Below are 11004 nucleotides of genomic sequence, written 5' to 3'. Positions count from 1 at the left end.
TAGGGGGCCAGAGCTGTGATTAAGCTGCCACCTGCAGCACTAGCATCCCAAGTGTGCTCCTGTTTGAATCCTGGCTGTTCCACATTTAAACCAGCTCCCTGCTAATGGGCCTGGAAAAGCAGCAGAAGATGTCCCAAGTGCTTGGGCCCCAGCACCCACATGGGAGACCCAGTTGACACTCCTGGCTTCAGAAGCCTGGGCCCAGCCCTGGCTGTTTGCGCCATTTGGGGAGTGACCCAGCAAATGGAAGATCTCTATCTCTGTTTCTCTCTGTGTAACTGCCTTTCAAATAAATAAAATATATCTTTGAAAAGAAAAAGATTAGAAGCTTTATTTGATAATTAGCACTCCTTAATTTTGGTGTCTAATACCATTCGAAAATAAAAGGAACCATGACTTAGAGAAATGGTTAATTAAAAGATTGAGGTGGAAATGTATAGATGTGATAAGTTGAGCATTTCTAGTGCCTGCAAGTCTGGAAATCACTAAAAGGCACCCATCTACAATTATTGGGGTATGTCAAAGCAGTAAGACCAAGTAGGATTGGGTTATAACCCAAGTATGTAATATTCCCTAGTCCTTACTAACGCAAGGAAATGATTGAGGCCCATCAGTGCAGGATAATTCCAAATAACTTTTGCAGATATTCTATGGTCAAAGAGTGGAAGTTAACTCGAACTTCCTTCCAAATGATTGAGGCCCATCAGTGCAGGATAATTCCAAATAATTTCTGCAGATATTCCATGGTCAAAGAGTGGAAGTTAACTCGGAACTTCCTTCCAAAGAATACTGTATGTGAAAGGAGGAGAGCAGGAGTCACCCTACAGTGGAGAAATCTGTCAACATGACCTCAGCCAGGGCGATCAAGGTCCACATCAACAGTGGTAAAATCAGGCTGATAATAGGTGCCCTTGATATGATGTGATGAAAATGGAACTTTGCCTCTGTGGTCTTCTTGCTCAGAGAGTACTCATGAAACATAGTATATGACAGCCACCTCCGTAGGCCATTCTGCAAAATAACCCGACAAGGCCTCAAAACGGCCAAGATCTGAAAAACAAGAACAAGCAAGCTGTCACAGCCAAGAGAAGCTGGAGAAGACTGGGTGGTTACATGTAACGTAGTAGTAGAGAGAAACTGAGATATGAATAAGATAAGGAATTTTGTTTATGTACATATTATAAGTTGGATCATTAGACCAAATGTGTCATTCTGATGTAAGCTGTTAATAGAAACGGTATAGGAATCCTGTTCGCTATAATTAATCTAAAGCTTCTAAAACTAATTTTTTAATATGAAGAAAAATCAGTATCCCTATTAGATCTTCTCACTAAGATGTGTTGCAGGGCGGATCGCCGATGCTCTCAGAACTGAAGTGGAGACTTTTAGTTATATCATTTGGCATCATCTGTTCAGTCTCACTCGTCTGACTCCTCACTCTGCAGTCATTGAAGCAATGTCTAGCTCCAGAATACTTTACAGTACATTCTCTCACCAGAACTTCTCATTCTTTCATAGTGGAAAAAAATGTTATAATTTCTTTGGCTTAAATTTATTTCTAGAAATTAAAATTTAAATGTGAGGCTACCAACTCTTTGAAGTGACGACAACTCCATATGTCTAGAAAAGTAAATCTGAGATGTATCAGTCTTCAGTTGTAATTAAGAAGTATATGAATTAAGTTTTTCTGCCAATTTTTAAAATTTATATCAAGGAGGGCTGGCGCCGTGGCTCACTAGGCTAATCCTCCGCCTTGCGGCGCTGGCACACCGGGTTCTAGTCCCGGTCGGGGCACCGGATTCTGTCCCGGTTGCCCCTCTTCCAGGCCAGCTCTCTGCTGTGGCCAGGGAGTGCAGTGGAGGATGGCCCAAGTCCTTGGGCCCTGCACCCCATGGGAGACCAGGAGAAGTACCTGGCTCCTGCCATCGGATCAGCGTGGTGCGCCGGCCGCAGTGCGCTGGCCGCGGCAGCCATTGGAGGGTGAACCAACGGCAAAGGAAGACAAGGAAGACCTCTCTCTCTCTCTCTCTCTCTCTCTCACTGTCCACTCTGCCTGTAAAAAAAAAAAAAAAAAAAAAAAAAAAAAAAAAAAAATTTATATCAAGGAAACAAATTGGATTTCGTATATCCAGTGTTGAGAACATAATGATACTTCCCACCCTACCCTCTGCCTTGCTCCCACCCAATTAACTTTTCTTGTGTTTTATATCTTTTCGTAATAGTTATTATTAAAAGTTTTCAGTGCTCTTTTCTCTGCCTGGACCATCCTTCCCCCTGGCTTGCCAGTGCTACCTGTTCAAATCTTTGCCTGCCCAGTGCTCAGTTCAGACTCTCAGTCTTTATCAGCTACACTCAGTGGAACCTCTTTTGTATTTGGAGACTTTCTGACTCTTAAAACACTTGAATTAATTTCTACTAGAAATCATACGTGTTTTTCTTCCTTAGATTGTCAATTCCTTGGAAGAAGCACTACTTCCTAGATGCCTTTGTATTTCTGCTCATTGATAAAAGAGGTGCCAAAAAATTACATTCTGGTGCTGTGTGAATTGGCTTAGGTCATTGCAGTGATTGAAAATGTTGCCAGATTTCCTGTTCATGGTGCACTGTTGAAAGAGACTCAGTGTTGGATTTTTGATAAGGTGTGTGAATGTGAAACTGGGATTATAATGCAAGCAAATGTAATGCCTTGTGTATAAATGTTACGAGTGAGTTTTCAAGACAGCTGTGCCTAACATACTTTTTAGAGCTGCAAATAATTCCATTGCTGATCAGTGTTAGGTCCAATAAATGCCTATTTGGGTTCAAACACAGTTTGACTGTTTTGTAAACAAGCTAGTGATTAGACAAAACTTGAACAATAAACCAGGTTCCAGTTGACCAGAATGCAATGAAAGGACTTGATTTCAAATAAATAATACTCTGAGTGCTAGCTATCTTCTGTTAATTTTTGTCCTCCCTCCCCCTCAAGGTAGCTTGTTTTGCTTTGTTTTGTCCTTTCATTCTTACATCCTAGCTTACGTTAAGTGCATCACTTCAAGGCATCCAATTAGAGAATACTTAGATAAGCATGACCTAGCTTGCCTACATAAAAATGTTTTTCAAAATCCAGCTAGATTCCTTTTCTTATCTGCAACTAAGCCCACCAGACCTTTCTGGATTAATTTGTGGGCAGTAACATAACAAAGAAGGGCTTTATTCTCCATTACTAAATCTGGTCTCTACTTTGAAGTTAACCAAATTCCATCCTTGGTTAGATTCTTCACCGCAGTGTGAAATTAATCAATGGGAGACTTTTTAAATAAATTACTCATTCCAGAGTTATAGGTAACAGAACATAGAAGTTAATAACTTTTAATAATAACTATTAAGAAAAGATAAAAAACAGTAAATCACATGAAAGCCATATGTGATTGGAGGAGTTTTTTACATGAAACCTAGAATTTTCATTTTTGTAAACCAGCAACTTTCTGTCCCTCTCAGTGCACTGTTACTCTGTGAAAGTATTTGGGATTGTAAGAATAGTAATATTCTTGAAATGAAGGTCAAACTTAATGCTATTGGCAGCTAAAGACATACGAATGTCTGTACACACACACATACACAGATGTATATGTGGATACGTCAATCTGTGAAAAGTGTGTATTAGGAAAAACACCATGCAGAGATTTCAAAAGATTTTTGCACCAAAAAAGAAACTTCTTTTTTATTTGTATTTTCCATGGACTTTTTTTCAGTAAAGATTTATTATTATAATTTTTATATTTGAAAGACAAAGTTACAGAGAGAGGTAGAGACAAAGAAAGAAGTCTTCCATCTGTTGGTTTACTCCCCAAATGGCTGCAACGGCTGGAGCTGAGCCAATCCGAAGCCAGGAGCCAAGAGCTTTCTCCGGTTCTCCTACATGGGTGCAGAGGCAAGGACTTGAGCCATCCTCCGCTGCTTTCCCAGGCACGTTAGCAGAGAGCTGGATCAGAAGTGGAGCAGCCGGGACTCAAATCAGCACCCGTATGGGATGCTGGTGCTGCAGGCTGGGGCTCTAACCCACTGCACCACAGTGCCGGCCCCTCCATGGACTTTTGTAGTACCTGTGTGTGTATATCAAGTCATACAATTGTATTCTGTCCAGTTGGATCCCGATTTATTACTTTATTGCTCAATTTTTGTCTATTTGCTATAGCTAAAAAGAAATATATGTATGAATATATACTATATTGGGTATATAAAACAGGAAATGAAGATATTCTTATAGACATCTAGGTAAAGATGACAGATTGTAAATATCTGATTTTGCAGCTTCCTAAAGCTGCACTAGAACGGAGAGCCTTCAGGTGAGCAATGTGACCCAGCAGGTCAAGCCACCCCTTGGGATCTCTGCATTCCACACCAGAGTGCCTGGGATCCAGTCTGACCTCTGCTTCTGACCCTGCTTCCTGCAGCTGAGAGGCTGTAGATAATGGCTCAAGTGCTTGGGTTCCTGCCACCCATATGGGAAATCCAGGTGGAGTTCCTGGTTCTTGGCTTCAACCTACCAAGCCCTGGCTATTGAGGTTTATTAGGGGAGAGTGAACCAGCAGATGGAAGATCTCTTGTTTCTCTCTGTTACTTCTGATTTTCAAATAAACAAATTGCATTTAAAAATGGAGGACTTTTTTTTTTTTTTTTAATCTAAGGCATTAGTCAGTGAAATGAAAAGGAGAGGAGAAACACCAACAAATTGTAGAAGTTGGAAAGAGCTAGATTTAAGTGGCAGAAGCTGAGCAGAACTGAAAACCACTAACTCCTAAACTAATAGTGGAGAAAGCCAGGCACTAACCTAGTTCAAACCTCCCCCTCCTCCTCCCCCAAAATCCAAAGGAGCTCAGGAATTTGTGACATCTGGTATTTCTGAAAAATGAAGCTAAAATAAGGTTATTTCCACCAAGTGAGGACACAAAGAATGCACCATCTATGAACCAGAACATGGGCTCACTCCAAACAACAGATCTGCTGAAGCTTCGAAGCTTCCATTAAGGAAGCCCCAACCTCCAGAACTATTCATAGCTCCGCTGATGAACCTATCAGTCTCCAAATGACTTTGTCCAAGAGATCTCGTTGGGTCTCCTTTGACAGATGATAATGATGGCAGTCTGCAAGAGCTCCTGCGCTGTTTCAGAAACCTCCAGAGATGTGCCATGGAGAATTTCCCACAAGTGAACCCTTGGAGCATTCTTCCCATGAAACACCTGCAGAAAGAAGAGCCCCATGATGAGATAAAGGACTACCAGATCTCTCTTTAAGATTCACAATATGTGCTAGAATAATAAAGTCTCTGAGAAGTCCTATAAAAATTAGCTAAAAAAAAAAGTGTTACCAATTTGTCTAAAAAGCAATTTAATTCCTTAGTTCTCGTCCTACCCCATGTTGTGAATAGGAAATAACCAACTAGTCTGACCCCCAGCAGAAGATAAAGATTTAAAGATTCATTCTCTGGAGAGGATAAAGTCAGAGAATCTTAAAATTAGAGACAAGAAGCCCACATGAGGATACTAGTGCCACAGAAAATAGAATTAAGTAAATGTGTGTGTATTGGTTGCTGAAGCCATTCTTCTTTTCTTCTTGGTTCCAAGAATGCTGAAGCCAAGTCTTTATCCTGCTCTCTTAAAAATGACAAAAACAATGAAATTATAGTCAGGAGGAGTAGGCTCTCCTGTTCTACAGCACAGAAGGGTGACCATAGTTGTTTGTCTTTCAACATAGCTAGAAGAGAGGATTTTGATGAAACTTCTCACCACAAAGGAATGAAAATGTTTGAGGTGATACATGTACTAATTACCATGATTTGATCATTGCACATCCAATACACATATTGAAATATGACACGGTATCCTATAATTGTACACAGTATGTACAATTATGTGGCAATTAAAAACAAAATTAAGAATGCCACGAGACAAAATAAGAAACAAAACACGTAACACTGCCTCCATCTCTGTCTCTCCTCTCTCTGTGTAACTATGACTTTCAAATAAATAAATAAATCTTTTTAAAACATTTTTTTTCTCCAAAACACAAAAGGCTTTGTGAATGTAAGTTTGTTGAAAACATAACCAATTCCTTTTTGGGTTTTGGCCACTCTTGGATTCCAGATTCACCCACACTTACATTGCTATAGGTGAATCGTGGACTGTGGAAACCCAGGTGATATAGTCACTGTCTGTGGGCCTCATAAGAGATGGTGGAGAACCTAAGATTTATAGGATTGCAGGACCAAATTACACTATCATCATTGTAATAGAGGCTTGGAAAGATGGTTATCTCCCCAACCTGTTTCCCCAGAATACTTGATACATTTTACACAAGTATAAAGAGAAGTTTTAATTGGGCACTTTTATAATTGCAGTGTCCTTGGAGATATATGAGTACTCCAAATATCTTGGTCATTGCAGAAATGTCCACCAAGTAAACAGATTGTTATGAAATTCAAAGGACCAATAGATAAAGCAGCAGATTTACTCTAAGGCTTACCTATCAAAATGTGAGGTATTTCTTTTTTGAAAGATGTGATAAATTTATTACCTTAACAATAGAATTTTTATAAAATCACTGGCAACACCATTTTTTTTAACCAGAAGTGAAACAAATGGAAAGATTTTTTTTAAAAAGCTGTTTATAATCCTGGAAAGGCATCAGTTAAGCTGGGTCTAAAAGACTAAAAATTAAAAATAATAAAAGTAAAGCCAATTACTTAGGGGTAATAATAATCCAAATATTGTGATAGGTTAGATATAAAGGCCTTAGATCTCCTAGGCTTTTTACTAAGAATTTTAGTAAAAAGAGATATATTACTAGTAGTCTTTTTTCCTTCTATTTTCTTTACATTTTCTGAGTGTTTAAAGCAAAAATCACAACATTGTCTTGCAGAGTTTCTATCATGGATGTCATATATTTGACAACCATAGCAAAAAGCGAGGAAGTGGAAAATGGATTTGCACAGTTGCTAAGTCTCCACATTTTACACAGAGTAGTATAATATTAACTGTAGCATGTGGCAAGTTAAAGATATATGGTAATCTCTATAGAAACCCATAAAGAAAACCAAACAAACAAGAGATATAGCTTAAAAGCCAATAGATACATTAAAAATAGAATTCTAAAAAAAATAATTAAAAGAAAGCATGAAAGTATGAGCAGAAGTATCAAAAACAAACTAAGTCCCCAGTGAGGACAAACAAAACACACAGTAAAATGGCAGACCTAAATCCTACTGTATCAATTATTACATTAAATGTTAATAGACTAACAAGCTACAAGCTACAAGTAGGTTTTTTTGTTTGTTTGTTTGTTTGTTTTTTTGTTTTTTTATCTTAACCACGAAAGGCCCAGATTCATTTGCAAGAATCTGGATGTAAATTTTGGATATGGACATTATTAATAATTGGGTCCTAGCCTAGGAACAACTGAGCTTTGACAAGGGCTTAAGTCCTTATGCATGTAGGGGAGTGACTAGGACTCAGCAAAGAGCAAGACTACTTGGAAAGTGGAATGGTGTCTTTGTCTCAGGTCTTCCTGGACTGAAGGCTAACAGAGGAAAGTGACATTCGCTTCCTTTTTCTAAAAAAAAAAAGCTTGTTTTTTATAACTACATCTCTATGAGTACTATTTGAAGAAGTGTGGCAATCCTACCATGACTATAGGCAGCAATGACTCAAAGGTAGCAAATAGTGACCAGAAGTGAGAATTGTTGAAACTAATAGAAATGCTCTGTGTTTTTTTTTGTTTGTTTTTTTTTGTTGTTGTTTGTTTTTTGGGGGGGGATCAATTTGGCATCAGAAGTCAAGTGATAAGATATAATCCTCTAAATTTGGTGGTCACAGCCAAGCATTTTTTCAGATATTACTAATATACTATGCGCCAGGTTGCTGTCTCAGGTCTTTCAACACACATTACCTATTGTACTCTAATCTCCTAATGTGTTTATTAACATAATACCAATTTTACAGATTTGGAAAAGAATCCTCAAGAAGGTTAAGTGACTTGTTTCTCGATGTGGACACAATGCTAGTGACAGAGCAGGGCATTCTGATTTCAACACCTTAACTCTCCCCACATTAGCACACCTGCTTCGGGGAGTGGAGACCCAGTGTGAGACTAAGGAAGCCCGTCAGAGTTGAGTTAAGGAAACTGGGCATGAAGGCAGCTTTCATCTCATCTAAAGGGCTTCCCTGTGGGGCGGAAGTGTATTCCGAGTGTGAGCAGCCTGGGCCTGCTAGGAGTAGCAGGTGAGTCCTGAGAAGATGATAATAAGTGGATTTACCTGCCTGAAGAGAAAAGAGCAGATCCCAATGATTCCATGCGCAACAGTGGAGGATCAGAGCTGCCATGTCTAGAAACAGACCCCAGAGTTGGAGGAACCTCAAGAAAGTGCTTTGTCCATTAACTTGAAAAAACTTGATCCAAGGCAACTAAGACAAACCACTGTAGGGGCAGAATGACCAGTGCACTCCTGAAGGGAAGGTAGGAATAAGGGGGAAAGATCCTGATGTCCCTTGGCCCTTGATCTTCATTACCTGCCACAGGCCTCCCCTCCCCCCTCCGAGAGACCTCCTTGGGGCAGGAAATGATGACGTCACTGCACGTTTGTCAGCACTCTCGTTCTGAGTCACTGGATTGTTGGCATAGCTGTCCATAAGATTTCCAAGTAGATGATTTACTCCTCTTCTAGGGGCTTGGTCTTGTACTGAACAACTCTCAGTCAGTCAGCTGCCAGATTTCCATTCAGTTTGAGGCTTCCTCCATGGAATGTCATTCAGAGTCCTTAGGAGTAATGTCTCCTAGCTTTTTTTTTTTATATTATTATCCTATTTTAACTAACTCTAAGTTGGGAGTGGGAGGTCATAAAAATAGACAGTTGAATAAATTGCAGTTACTTGTAGCCATTCAGCTGTTGTTAGTCACGAATATGGTTTCCAGTTATTTGCTATTATAAACAATATCATAGGAAACATTTATGTTTTCAAAGTTATATTAAGTTATAATGGAAATTCACAAATATAAAAGTAGGGAGAACAGTATAATACCATTTAAAAAATAACATTGGAAAGTCTATTTTGGGATTTTTCTAAAAATTATTTTTATTTCTTTGAAAGGCAGAACAAGACAGAGAATGTGACAGGGAGAGATTTTCTATCTGCTGGTTCACTTCACAGGTGCCTAGAACAGCTGGGACTGGGTGAGGCTGAAGCCAGGAGCCCAGAACTCCATCTGGGTCTTCCTACGCAAGTGGCAGGGACCTGAGTACTTGAGCCATCACTACTGCTTTCCAGGATGTGCATCAGCAGGAGGTTGGTCAAAACTAGAGGTGGGGGGCCGGCCCTGTGGTGCAGTGGGTTAAAGCCCTGGCCTGCAGCGCCAGCATCCCATATGGGAGCTGGTTCAAGTCCCGGCTGCTCCTCTTCTGATCCAGCTCTTTGCTGCGGCCTGGGAAAGCAGTAGAAGATGGCCCAAGTCCTTGGGCCCCTGGACCCATGTGGGAGACCCGGAAGAAGCTGCTGGCTCCTGGCTTTGGATCGCGCAGCTCTGGCCATTGCGGCCATCTGGGGAGTGAACCAGCGGATGGAAGATCTCTCTCTCTGTCTCTACCTCTCCCTGTAACTCTGTCTTTCAAATAAATAAAATAAATATATATATTTTTAAAGTAGAGGTGGGATTCAGTCCCAGACATTCTGATATGAGATGTGGGCATCCCAGTCAGTAGTTTAACCTGCTGTGCCACAGTATCCTCCTCACTCACCTTTGTCTAGGTTTAACAATGATCAAGTCACAGCCAACCTTAGTTTGACTATTTCCTACCTGTCCCCTGCTTTCTTTCCCCTTGATCATTAAAAAAAAAAAAAGAAAAAGAAAAGAAAAGAAAAAAAGAAAAGGTTTATTTATTTGAAAGGCAGAGTTACAGAGAGACAGAGACAAAGAGATCTTCCATCCACTGGTTCACTCCCCAAATGGTCACAACAGCTACGGCTGAGCCAGGCTGAAGCCAGGAGGCAGGAGCTTCTTCTAGGTCTTCTGAATGGGTGCATGGGCCCAAGCACTTGGGCCGTCTTCCGGCCCCCCTTATGGGATGCTGGTGTTACAGGCGGCAGCTTTATCCACCATTCTACAATGCCAGCCCCAAGCCCTTGATCATTTAAAAGCAAATCTTAAATATCATAGTATTTCACTTGTAAATATTTAGTATGTCCCAAAGATTACTTTAGAAAAAACATACCCACAACATTGTTTTTGCATATCAACTATTAATAATCTCCTAACATCATCCAGATACGTCATTTTGAATCTGCATAGATTTTCAAAAATTTTCCATCAAAAACAGTCCTACTTTATTCTTCTACCAACAGTGCTGCTCCTGGGGGCAGAGCTATGGAGAGAAAGGCAGGGACAAGGAGAGGAACTTGCATCACCAATGTTGAAACAAAAAGAATGAGACCAAGAAATGGCACCAAAAGCTCGAGAGGAAACTGAACCCACCAGCAGCGTATGAGCAATCACACGCTTAACCCCCCTCAAGTAGAGTCTTGAATAACAGACAACATCAAAAGGCAGCTGTGCTTTTCTCAGAATAAAACAGCTGAGCTAAACAACCACAACCAAACAGCTGTACTGCCTTTGGATTTAGTGTTGCATTAAAATTAGATGTTTTCTTTCCCTAGCCCTATTTATTTATTTATTTATTTTTGGCAGAAAGAGACAATTGAAGAGGTTTATTTCAGACATGAATGTTATGTTCAAATCACCACCACCCAACCCTCAGTAAAATGTTAGTTATGATGAAAATCTGGCTGACAACATTGTCACGTCTAAGTGGAGACCCTCTTGTTACTGCTTTCATTATTCAATGCTGTTTAATTATTTAGAATTTGCCTGTTCTAGTGAACATTTATGATTCAGAAGTGTAAGTTTAATTGCAAATTCTCAGATATTTAATTTGCAAAAAATATGGAAATACTCTGCTTACTGAAAGCAATTCAA

The sequence above is a fragment of the Oryctolagus cuniculus genome, chromosome 9 (genome assembly GCF_051225735.1).
Source record: "Oryctolagus cuniculus isolate XC-2025 breed Fujian yellow rabbit chromosome 9, ASM5122573v1, whole genome shotgun sequence".
In the NCBI taxonomy this organism is placed as follows: Eukaryota; Metazoa; Chordata; class Mammalia; order Lagomorpha; family Leporidae; genus Oryctolagus; species Oryctolagus cuniculus.
The sequence above is the reverse complement of the archived record's forward strand: the minus strand, read 5'-3'. Positions refer to the sequence as shown.